This window comes from Hemitrygon akajei, chromosome 1, assembly GCF_048418815.1.
Source record: "Hemitrygon akajei chromosome 1, sHemAka1.3, whole genome shotgun sequence".
Taxonomy (NCBI): domain Eukaryota; kingdom Metazoa; phylum Chordata; class Chondrichthyes; order Myliobatiformes; family Dasyatidae; genus Hemitrygon; species Hemitrygon akajei.
In genome coordinates, this window is record NC_133124.1 from 152361965 (window position 1) to 152374343 (window position 12379).

At 41.3% G+C, this 12379-nt stretch overlaps 1 protein-coding gene across 13 annotated transcripts in view; it reads right to left on the minus strand.

Annotated features, from left to right (window-relative positions):
• Positions 1 to 12379, minus strand: part of fam49bb (family with sequence similarity 49 member Bb) — a 208726-nt gene that overhangs the window by 84407 nt on the left and 111940 nt on the right. For 8 of the 13 annotated variants that reach the window (XM_073052909.1, XM_073052946.1, XM_073052892.1 and 5 more), the window contains one exon: positions 3364 to 3399. The exons of the other annotated variants lie outside the window; for them this stretch is intronic. The gene's annotated coding sequence lies outside the window, so the exon portion shown is untranslated. The remainder of the gene's footprint in view (positions 1 to 3363; positions 3400 to 12379) is intronic. 13 annotated transcript variants of the gene reach the window in all.

Consider the following 12379-nt stretch of genomic DNA (forward strand, 5'->3'; position numbering starts at 1 on the left):
TTGTAATAGACATTGGTGGATGCTGTCTCCAGAGATAGAGACTGTGAGATCGAGAAAGGGAAGTGAGGTGTTGTCTCTTTCACCAATCAACTTCCCAGCACTTTACTTCATCCCTCCCGCTGCAGGTTTCACCTGGTGTTTCTCTCTCCCCTCCCCCCACCTTTTAAATCTACTCCTCAGCTTTTTTTCCCAGTTCTGCCAAAAGGTTTTGGCCCAAAACATCAACCATACTTCTTTCCACAGATGCTGCCTAGCCGGTTTCCTCCAGCATTTTGAGTGTGTTGCTTTCCAGCATCTGCAGATTTTCTCGTTTGCGATTTAATTACCAAGTATTATTATCCATTTTGATGGGAAAATGGAAGTTTCCAATCACCCTTCTGTTTGTTCAGCATAGTGCAATGAATGTTTCAAACTTTCTTTTCCAGAGATTCCATAAGACCATCAGATATAGGAGCAGAATATGGCCAGATAGCCCATCGAGTCTGCTTCATCATCATGGCTAGTCCAATTTTCCTCTCAGCCCCAATGTCCTGCTTTCTGCCTGTATCCCTTCATGCCCTGACCACTCAAGAATATATCAACCTCTGCCTTATATATACATAAAGATTAGGCCTCACAGCTGCCTGTAACAAAGAATTCCACAGATTCACCACTCTCTGGCTAAAGAAATTCTTCATCTCTGTTCTAAAAGGTCTCTCCTCTATTCTGAGGCTGTGTCCTCTGGTCTCAGACTCTCCCATCATAAGAAACATCCTCTCCACATCCACTCTATCAAGACCTATCACCATTCGATAGGTTTTTAATGAGATCACATGTCACTTCTGAATTCTGGTGGATACAGACCCTCTTTGTATGTAAAGCCATTCAATCCTGGGATCATATTCACGCACCCTCTCCAGTTTCAGCACATCCTGATCACAAACTCAAAACTGGTCACAATACTCCAAGTGAGGCCTCACCAGTGCTTTATAAAGCCTTAACATTACATCTTTTTGAAATTAGTATTAACATTACATTTACGTTCCAAATTAACCTGCACAGACTCCCAAGTCCCTTTGCACCTCAGTTTTTTTGGATTTCCTCTTGTTCATAAACTAGTCAACCCTTTCATTTCTTGACCATACATTTTCCAACACTGCCTTCCATCTGTCATTTCTTTGTCTATTCTCCAAACCCATCTAAGTCCTTCTGTAGTATCTCTACTTCCTCAAAACCACCTGCCCCTCCTCCCATCTTCACGTCATCTGCAAACTGTGCAACAAAGAAATCAATTCCATCATCCAAATCATTGACATATAACGTAAAAAGAATTGGTCCCAACACAAGCCCCTGTGGAACACAAGTTGCCAGCAGCCAGTCAAAAACGGCTCCCCTTATTCCCATGCTTTGCCTCATGCCAATAAGTCACTCTTTTATCCATGCTAGAATCTTTCCTGTAATACCATAACTTGTTAAACAGCCTCGTGTGTGACACTTAGTCAAAAAGCCTTCTAAAACTCCAAGTATACATCAACCAATTTTCCTTTGTCTATCCTATTTAATACTTCTTCAGACAATTCCAACAGATTTGTCAGGCAAAATTTTCCCTTGAGGAAACTAGTCTCATGTGCCTCCAAGTACTGTGAGGCCTCAACATTGATAATCGACTCCAAATCTTCCCCCACTGAGATCAGACTAACTGTCCTATCGTTTCCTTTCTTCTGCTTCTCTCCCTTCTTGAAAAGTGGGGTGACATTCACAATTTTCCAGTCTTCTGGAACCATTCCAGAATCTACTGATTCTTGAAAGATCATTACTCATGCCTCCACGATCTCTTCAGCCACCACTCTTTCAGAACTCTGGTCAAGGTGACTTATCTACCTTCAGACCTTTCAGATACCCAAGAATCTTCTCTCTAGTCATGGTAACTTCACACACTTCATTCCCTCTGACACTGGGAACTTCCACCATACACAGTGAAGATTGATGCAAAATAATTATTCAGTTCATCCACTATTTCGCTGTTCCGTATTATAGTATAATTGTCCAGCAGTCCAACATCTACTCTCACCTCTTTTTCAGACTTAATATATCTGAAGAAACTTTTGGTATCCTCGTTAATATTATTGGCTAACTATTCTAACTTTATTCTATCTTTATCTTCTTAATGACTTTTTTAAGCTGTCCTCTGTTGGTTTTTAAAAGCTTCCCAATCCTCTGACTTCCCACAACCTTTGCTTTAGTATATGTTCTCTCTTTGGCTTTTATGTTGGCTTTGACTTCTCTTGTTAACCACAGTTATGTCATCTTTCCTTTAGAATACTTCTTCCTCTTTGGGATGTGTATATCCTGTGCCTTCAGTTGCTTCCAGAAATTCCAGCCATCGCTGCTCTGCCATCATCCCTGCCAATGGTCTTTTCCAATCAATTCTGCCCAGCTCCTCTCTGATGTCTCTGTAATACTCAAGTTTCAGGGTGAATTTGATCATATTATGATCTCTTGCCCTTCAGAGTTCTTTTTCCTTAAGCTCTCTAATCCATTCTGGTTCATTGCACAGCATTCAATCCAGAATAGCTGATCCTTTAGTGGGTTCAACCACAAGCCACTCTAAAAAGCCATCTCATAGGCACTCTAGAAATTTCCACTCTTGTAGTCCAGTACCAACATGATTTTTCCAATCTAACTGCATATTGAAGTCCCCCATGACTATTGTAACAATGTCCTTTTGGCATGCATTTTGTATCTCCTGTTGTAACTTGTAGGCCATATACTTGCCACTTGCGACCCTGTATCACCGCTTTCTAATGATTTGAATTCATTTTTTTACTAACAAAGCAATGCTGCCCCTTCTGCCTTCCTCCCTATCCTTTCAATACAATGTGCATTCTTGGACATTATGCTCCCAGCTATAATCTTCCAGCCATGATTCCGAGACACCTACAAGATCATACCTGCCAATCTGCAACTGTGCTGCAAGTTCATTTACCTTATTCCCTATACTGCGTACATTCAAATATAACACATGCTTTCTCTGACTGGAGCCTCTCTTCACTGAAGCTTCAAAGAGCTAAAGCCTTAAGATCACCTCTCTGATTATGTCCGCTCAGACATAGGCCACTGTGACAATTCCAATGAGAAAGAAGTGCATCATAATAAATGTTATTTGAGCATTTAAATGTTGTTTTCAAAATCAATAACACAATGGCACTTCTATGTTCTATTAATTGGAAAATTTCCTTCCTATCCCCCAATTATATCTTTCATCAAAAGCTTAAATCCAAATAATTTGAGATAAACTGCTATTGCTTTGTCTTTATCATCTTACACAAAGAATCAACAAACTTTAACTTTATGTAATACTTGAAAAAATGCACAGGCACTTACCTAGAACCAATGCTGCTTTACGTGTTCACTCCCACTCTGGAATAATATATAAAAGGAAATGTTTTGTTTAATCTGTGTTCCTGGATTTGTTGTTTACCAATCAAACGCTCACTTTTCAGAACATACTTATAAATGCTGAAACAACTATTTGTTGACTCAACGATAAATGTCTCAATGAGCTTTCACTTGCACTTTGAGGATATTATCTCACTGTTTGTATTTTACTTTTCATTACTCACTTTAAATACTCTTTTCTTCTCTTCATTCAGCATCCCTTCATTATCTTTATTCGCCAAATAAGAAGAAATTTTCGAATGGAAGGACACTACCGTGGCTGACAAATGAAGTCAGAGCCAAAGTAAAAGCAAAAGAAAGAGCATACAAGGAAGCCAAAGCTAGTGGGAAGACAGACGATTGGGAAGCTTTTAAAAACTTGCAAAAGAAAATTAGGAAGGTCATTAGGAAGGAAAAGATGAATTATGAAAGGAAGCTGGCGACTGATATCAAAAAAGATACTAAAAGCTTTTTCAAGTATATAAAGGGAAAAACAGAGTCCAGAGTAGATATAGGACCAATAGAAAATTACTCTGGAGATATTGCAATGAGAGACAGAGATGGCATAATGCGTATTTTGCATCAGTCTTCACAGTGGAAGACATCTGCAGTATACCGGACATTCAAGAGTGCCAGGGAAGTGAAGTATGTGCAGTGAAAATTAAGACTGAGATGGTGCTCAGGAAGCTTAATGGTCTGAGGGTCAATAAATCTCCTGGACCTGATGGAATGCACCCTCAGGTTCTGAAGGAAGTAGCTGGAGCGATTGTGGAGGCATTAACAATGATCTTTCATGAATCAATAGATTCTGGCATTGTACCAGATGACTGGAAAATTGCAAAATGTTACTCCGCTATTTAAGGGGCTGGGAGGCAGCAGAAAGGAAACATAGACCTATTAGCCTGACATCAGTGGTTAGGAAGTTGTTGGAATCGAATGTTAGGGATAAGATTACAGTGTTCCTGGAGGCACATGACAAGATAGGCCAAAGCCAGCATGGGTTCCTGAAAGGAAAATTCTCCGACTAACCTACTACAGTTTTTTTGAGGAAATTACAAGCAGGGTAGACAAAGGAGATGCAATAGATATCCTGTTCTTGGATTTTCAGAAGGCCTTTAACAAGGTGCCACACACGAGGGTGCTTAGCAAGGTAAGAGCCCATGGAATTACAGGGAAGTTACTAGCATGGGTGGAGCATTGGCTGATCAGCAGAAAACAGAGAGTGGGAATAAAGGGATCCTATTCTGGCTGGCTGCCGGTTAACTCTGAAGTTCCACAGGGGTCAGTATGTGGACTATGGGATAAATGGATTTGTGGCTAAATTTGCCAATAATACAAAGATATGTGGAGGAGCGGGTAGTATTGAGAAAACAGAGAGCCTGCAGAGGGACTTAGATAGTTTAGGGTAATGGGCAAAGAAGTGGCAAATGAAATACAATGTTGGAAAGTGTACAGTTGTGCACTTTGATGGAAGAAATAAACGGGCAGACTATCATTTAGATGGGGAGAGAATTCAAAATGCAAAAATGCAAAGGGACTTGGGAGTTCTTGTGCAGGATACTCTAAAGGTTAACCTCCACGTTGAGTTGGTGGTGAAGAAGGCAAATGCAATGTTGGCATTCATTTCTAGAGGTATAGAATACAAGAGCAGGGATGTGATGTTGAGGCTCTATAAGGCACTTATGAGTCTACACATGGGGTATTGTGTGCAGTTTTGGGCTCCTTATTTTAGAAAGGATTACTGACATTGGAAAGGGTTCAGAGAAGATTCACGAGAATAATTCCACGAATGAAAGGGTTACCACATGAGGAACGTCTAGCAGCTCTTGGGCTGTATTCCCTGGAGTTCAGGAGAATGAGGGGGCATCTCATAGAAACATTCCGAATGTTAAAAGGCCTGAACAGATTAGATATGGCAAAGTTATTTCCCATGATAGGGGAGTCTAGGACAAGAGGGCATGACTTCAGGATTGAAGGATTAGAGCAGAGATGCAGAGAAATGACTTTAGTCAGAGGGTGGTAAATCTGTGAAATTTGTTGTCACAAGCAGCTGAGAAGGCCAAGTCATTGGGTGCATTTAAGGCAGAGATAGATAGGTTCTTTTTTAGCCAGGGAATCAAAGGGTATGGACAGAAGGCAGAGGAGACGGAATGACTTGAAGAATTGGATCAGCCCATTATTGAATGGCAGACGGACTCGATGGGCCAAATGGCCTACTTTTGCTCCTATATCTTATGGTCTTACACATCACCGATTCTCTTCCTCTGCCTTACCAATAGCTGTTGTGCCTCCATCCCCCCTCCCAAATTCCGGAACTGGCCTCTTCCACTCTGTCCTTTTCTTTCAAGAGCCTCCTTAAAACGTGCTAGTTTGATGAAGTCTTTGGTTACATTTGCTAATTCTGTTTTTTTTTTTGCAGTTTGGGTTTAATTTTTCTTCTGCCTTTGCGAAGTTCACAAAATCCGGAATGTCAATGATTTGGTGAATTGAAATGATGGCTCTGTGGTCAGGTTTGCAAACGATACAAAGATAGATAAAGAGGCATATAGTGTTAGGTAGTGTTGAGGAAGCAAGGTAACTGAAAAAGGACTTCGATTAGGAGAATGGGCAATAAAGAGGCAGATGGAAAACAATGTAGATAAGTATTTGGTCATGCACTTTGGTAGAAGGCACGTTCAAAATTCAAAGTGAATTTTATTATCAAAGTACATTTATGTCACTATATACAACCCTGAGATTCATTTTCATGGGGACATACTCAGCAAATATATAGAACAGAAACTGTAACAGGATCAATAGAAGATCACACAGAGTGCAGAAGACAACAAACCGTGCAAATGCAAATATAAGAAAATAGCAATAAATAACAAATAATCCTAAAGTGAGATCATTGGATGTACAAACAGTTCAATGATGGGGCAAGTGAAAGTAATTATCCCCTTTTATTCAGCCTGATGGTTGTTCTTGAACCTGGTAGTGTGAATCCTGAGACTCTTGTACCTTCTACCAATGGCAGCAGTGAGAAGAGAACATCATGGGGATCTCTGATGATGGATGCTGCTTTCCTATGACAGCATTTCATGTAGATGTGCTCAATAGCTGGGAGAGCTTTACCAGCAATGTACTGTGCCGAAACCGCTACCTTTTGTAGGCTTTTCCGTTCAAAGTCAACCAGGAATTTAATATTGCTAATGCTCTCCACCTCTCATCTTCCAATGAGGACTGGCTCATGGACCTCTGGTTTTCTTCTGGAGTCCTTAATCAATTCCTTGGTCTTGCTAACATTGAATGAGACGTTGTTATGACACAACTCAGCCAGATTTTCAATCTTCCTCTTGCTTGTATGCTGATTCATCACACCTTTGATTTGGCTCACAACAGTTGTATCATCAACAGACCTGAATATGGCATTGGAGCTGTGTTTAGCCACACAGTCATAGGTAACAAGCGAGTAGAGCAGGGGGCAAAACATACAGCCCTGTGGTGCACCTGTGCTGCTGAAAATAGCGGAGGTGACGTTGTTGCCAATTGAACTGACTGGGATCCACAAGTAAGGACATACAAAATCCAATTGCATAAGGAGGTATTGAGGTTAAAACCTTGGAGCTTATTAACTAATTGAGGGATGATGACATTAAATGCTAAGCTGTAGAAGGCAGTCCACACTAGCTTCAGAGACTAAGATCATAGGATCATTGGAGATGTGGGGGTTTGCGATGGAATCTCCATGTTCTCATGGTCAAAGCAAATAGAGAATACATTGAGCTTATCTGGAAGGGAAGCCCTGCTGTCTCCCATGTTGCCTGATATAACTTTGTAGGAGGTGATGGCATTGAAGTCCTGCCACAAGAATCGAGCATCCCTTACTGATTCACATTTTGCCTGGAATTTCCACTTCGCTTGTGAGATGGCTTTCCAGAAATCATGCCTACACCTCCCGCAACTTTCTTGGTCACCAGATTTGATGCCTCTGATCTGGAGCCTTGCTAAGAGGTGGTCGCAGGAAAACTATTTTCTAAATTGGGAGCAAATTCAGAAATTACAGGATGTGAGAGTCCTTGTCCAAGATTCCCTAAAGGTTAACTTGCCAGTTCAGAATCAGAATCAGGTTTATTATCACCGGCATGTGACGTGAAATTTGTTAACTTAGCAGCAGCAGTTCAATGCAATAAATAATCTAGCAGAGAAAAAGATAATGAAATAAAATAATAAACAAGTAAATCAATTACTTAATTGAATAGTTTTCAAAAAGCGTGCTAAAACAGAAATATTGTATATTAAAACAAAGTGAGGTAGTGTCCAAAGATTCAATGTCCATTTAGGAATTGGATGGCAGAGGGGAAAAGGCTGTTCCTAATCACTGAGTGCGTGCCTTCAGGCTTCTGTACCTCCTGCCTGATGGTAACAGTGAGAAAAGGGCATGCCCTGGGTGCTGGAGGTCTTTAATAATGGACGCTACCTTGCTGAGACACCACTCCCTTAAGATATCCTGGGTACTTTGTAGGCTAGTACAAAGATGGAGCTGACTAGATTGACTAACAGTTGAGTCAGTGGCAAGGAAGGAAAATTGCTAAGTTAGCATTCATTGAGCAGCCTGGAATGTAATGTTGTGGCTTTATAAGGCATTCACTCCCTGTGCCACAGGCTAGTGCAGGTAGGAATGGGGCAATAGCACAAATGAATGAGTGGCTGTGGAAATGGTGCAGGGACAGGGTTTCAAGTTCTTGGATCAATGGAATCTTTCCTGGGGAAGGGGTTACCTGTACAAGAGGGCATGTTGCATATGAACTGGAGGGGAATCAATATCCTGCCCAGGATGTTTGCTGGTGCTACTCGGGAGAGTTTAAACTAGTTGTGCAGAGGGTAGGAACTGGAGCCCCAGGTCATGAACTGGAGGGGAACTGGAGGGAAGGATCAGACCAGAAGGTTAATGTCAGAGAAAGTATTGAAAGGTAAAATCAAAATAACAAGTATAATTGGTCAGATGGTTTAAAGTGTGTACAGTCAGCCCTCCTTATCCGCGAGGGATTGGTTCCGGGATCTCCCGCGGATACCAAAAAACGCAGATGCTAAAGTCCCTTATATAAAATGGTATAGTATTTGCATATAACCTACGCACATCGTTCCGAATACTTTAAATCATCTCTAGAATACTTATAATACCTAATACAATGTAAATGCTTTGCAAATAGTTGTTATACTGTAACATTTAGGGAATATTGACAAGAAAAAAACTGTACATGTTCTTCTTGCTCACAACAAGCAGCGAACGAACGAGACGCCGATTCTCCCGTCATCTTTATGTTCTTGAAGCTGTAGTGCTTTACATAGCACTTTACGCACCCTCTTAGCCTTTGAGGAATTGCTTTGACCATGTAATTGTTTTTCTAGGAGCCATTTTTTCACAGGAACAAAGTAGCAAACGAACAAGATGCGAGGCAAACAATGTTCGAGCAACGAGTGCTGGAAGAGCACTTCCTGGTTTTCCGATTTGCGGTTGGTTGAATTCGCGCATGCGGACTGTCTATTTTAACGCTAGAAGTAAAGGTGATGACCTTGGATCAGTACATGGAACTACAATGTTGTAGCTATAATGTAAACTTGGTTGAGGGGAGTAAGGATGAGGGATTAATGTACCAGGTTTTAGAAGAGAACGAGGACGAGGTAAATAGGTGGATTTTAACTACTAATCATGGGCAATATCACAGCTGCATTCAGAGGAGACATAATGGAGGAGTGAGACACTGAGTCCATTTCTGTGAAACTCAGGAATAGGAAGGGTGCAATCACACTAATGATATTGTACTACTGATCCCCAAATAGCCACCAGGACGTTGAGGAGCAGATATGTAATCAGAGCAAGGAAATATGTAAAAATAATAGGGTTATTGTCATGGAGGATTTCAACTTCCCTAATATAAACTGGAACCTTCTTAATGCAAGGGGTTTAGATGGCGCTGAATTTGTTTAGTATATCCAGGAAGGTTGGTTAAATTAGTATGTGGACAGTCCAATGAGGAGGGGCCATACTGGACACAGTGCTGGGTAATGAGCCTGGCCAGGTGACAGATCTTTCAGTGGATGAACAGTGAGGGAACAAAGACCACAATTCCTGATCTTTCAGGATGGCTATAGATAAGGTCCTTCTGGGAGAGTTTTAAATTGCAGGAGGGCAAATTAGAAGGGCATTAGGCAGGAAGTAAGCAGCATTAATCTGGAACACCTTTTCTCTGGCAAGTCCACATCAGACACGTGAATGGTGTTTAAAGATCAACTGCTCAGAGTACAGAAAAGACATGTTCCTGTTAAAAGGAAGGACAGGGATGGAAAGATAAGAGAACCTTGGGTGTCCAGAGCAGTGATGAATTTAGTCAAGAAGAAAAAGAACAGTATGTAAAGCTTCAGAAGTCAGGTTCAAACGGAGCACATGAGAGTATAAAAAAGCCAGAAAAGAGCTAAAGAAGGGAATTACAAAAACCAGGAGAGACCATTAAAAAGTCCTTGGCAAGTAGGATTAAGGTGAATCCCAAGGCTTTCTATACATACATCAAGAGTAAAAGGATAAGTAGCAAGAGGGTGGAACCAGTCAAGAAAAAAAAGGGGGAACATTTGCTTGGATACAAAGAATGTGAGAGAGATACTTAAAAGGTACTTTGCTTCAGCGTTTATCAAGGAAAAGGATATGGAGGACCAGAAGATCAGTACTTAATGTATGAATACGTTAGGGTGTTTAGAGATCAAGGAGGAGGATGTGTTAGGCCTCCTAAGGAGTATTAAAGTGGTTAAGTCCCCAGCACCAGATGGGATTTACCCAGGTTATTGAAGGAGGCAAGAGACGAGATTGTTGGGCCCTTGACCATTATCTTTGTGTCCTCTCTAGCCATGGGTAACCAGAGAAATGGCGAGTATATGTCTATTGGAGAAGGGAACAAGGAAAGATCTTGAGAACTATAGGCCGATGAGTATCCATTTGTAGGGAACTTGCTGGATAAAATTCTTTAGGGATAGGTGTATGAACATTTGGAAACCCAGCATGGCTTCGTGCATGGCAAGGGGTGCCTTACTAACTTCACTGAGTTTTCTGACAAGGTGACAAGAGAGACTGATGGAGGTAGGGCAGTGGATGTTGTCTACATGGATTTTAGTAAGGCATTTAACAAAGACGCTCATGGAAGGCTAATCCAGAAGATTAAGGTGCATGGGATCTGTGGCGAACTGGCTGTTTGGATTCAGAACTGGCTTGAACATAGAAGACAGAGGATAGCAGTTGAAGGTACTTATTCAGGCTGCAGGTCTGCAATTGGCGGAGTTCCACAGGGATCTGCTGTTTGTAATGCATATAAATGACCCAAATGAAAATGTAGATGGTGGGTTGGTAAATCTGTGGATAATGCCAAGATTGGTGGAGTTGTGGGTATTATAGAAGACCGGCAAAGAATGCAGCACGACATAGACCAGTTACAGATATGGGCAGATAAATGGCAGATGGATAAACCCAGATAAATGAGAGATGTTGCATTTCAGTAGGGCAAATATAAAAAAAAAGTGTTGGAAGTATGGAATGCTTGCTTTCATTAGTCGAGCCATTGAGTTCAAAAGTCAGGAGGTTATGTTGTAACTTTACAAACCTGTGCGAGGCCACATCTGGAGTATTACAGAGGGTTCTGGTCACCACTCTAAAAGAAGGATGATGAGGCTTTGAAGAGGGTGCAGAAAATGTTGCACCGGGATGCTGTCTGGTTTAGAGGCCATGTGATATCACAAGAGGCTGGATAAACTTGGGTTGTTTTCTCTGGAGCATCAGAGGCTGAAACAGGATCTTATAGAGGTTTATAAGATAATGTGAGGCAGAGATAGAGTGGACAGAAAGTACCTGTTTCCCAGAGCTGACATGTCTAATACCAGAGGACATGCATTGAAAGTGAGCGGCGGTAGGTTCAAGGAGGATATGAGGGTTAAGTTTTCTTTTTACTCATAGAGTGGTAGATGCAAGGAATATGCTGCTTCATATGGTGGTAGAGGCAAGTACATTAGAGGCTTTTATTTGGTAGCTCTGGGCCTGTACTTGCTGGAACTTAAAAGAATGAAGGGGGAAGATCATTGAAATCAATAAAATATTGAAAAGCCTAAATAGAGTGGACATGGAGAAGATGTTTCCAATCGTGGAGGAGTCAAGGACCAGAAGACACAGTACAGAATAGGACATCTCTTTAAAACAAAGATGAGGAAGTATTTCTTTAGTCAGAGGAGGGTGAATCGGTGGAATTCACTGCCACAGATGGCTGTGGAGGCCAAGTGTTTTGCTATATTTAAAGCAGAAGTTGATAGATTCTTTATTAGTAAGGGCATCAAAGGTTATGGGGCAAAGGCAGGAGAAAGGAATTGGGTGGGACAATAAATTAGTCAAAATGGAATGGTGAAGCAGACTCAGTGGGCTGAATGGCCTCATTCTGCTCCTATATCTTGTAGTTTTATCTGTGCTAAAGACATGCAAATTGACATTGCTGCTTAATTAAATAAGACACTATGTGCTCTAACTCTTACCAATCATGCAAACTTCTCAGTGTGATTGGATTACTTTTAGATGATTGGTTTCTGACCTTATTCAAATTCAACTTTAATTATCATTCAAGCATACATGAATATAGTCAAGAGCAGTAGTGTTCCTCCAGGCCCAAGTTGCAAAATACATTACCAACAGCACAAACAAATTGCACATAGCACATAGCATAAATAACACATCTGGTTACAAATGCAGAAAAACAGTCACAAAATTTTTTTTTTAAAAATAGCCCACCCAAGTCCCTGAGTGGCAAGACTAGTTTGTCCTGATCCGGTTTGTTCCTCCACTGAGCAAACACTAGAGGAAAGGGCCAGCCCCCAACATACCAGCATACCCACAGAGGCCTCTGCTCTATCCCACACCACCTCCGATGATTCCTCCCCTGGGCAACTGCAACAG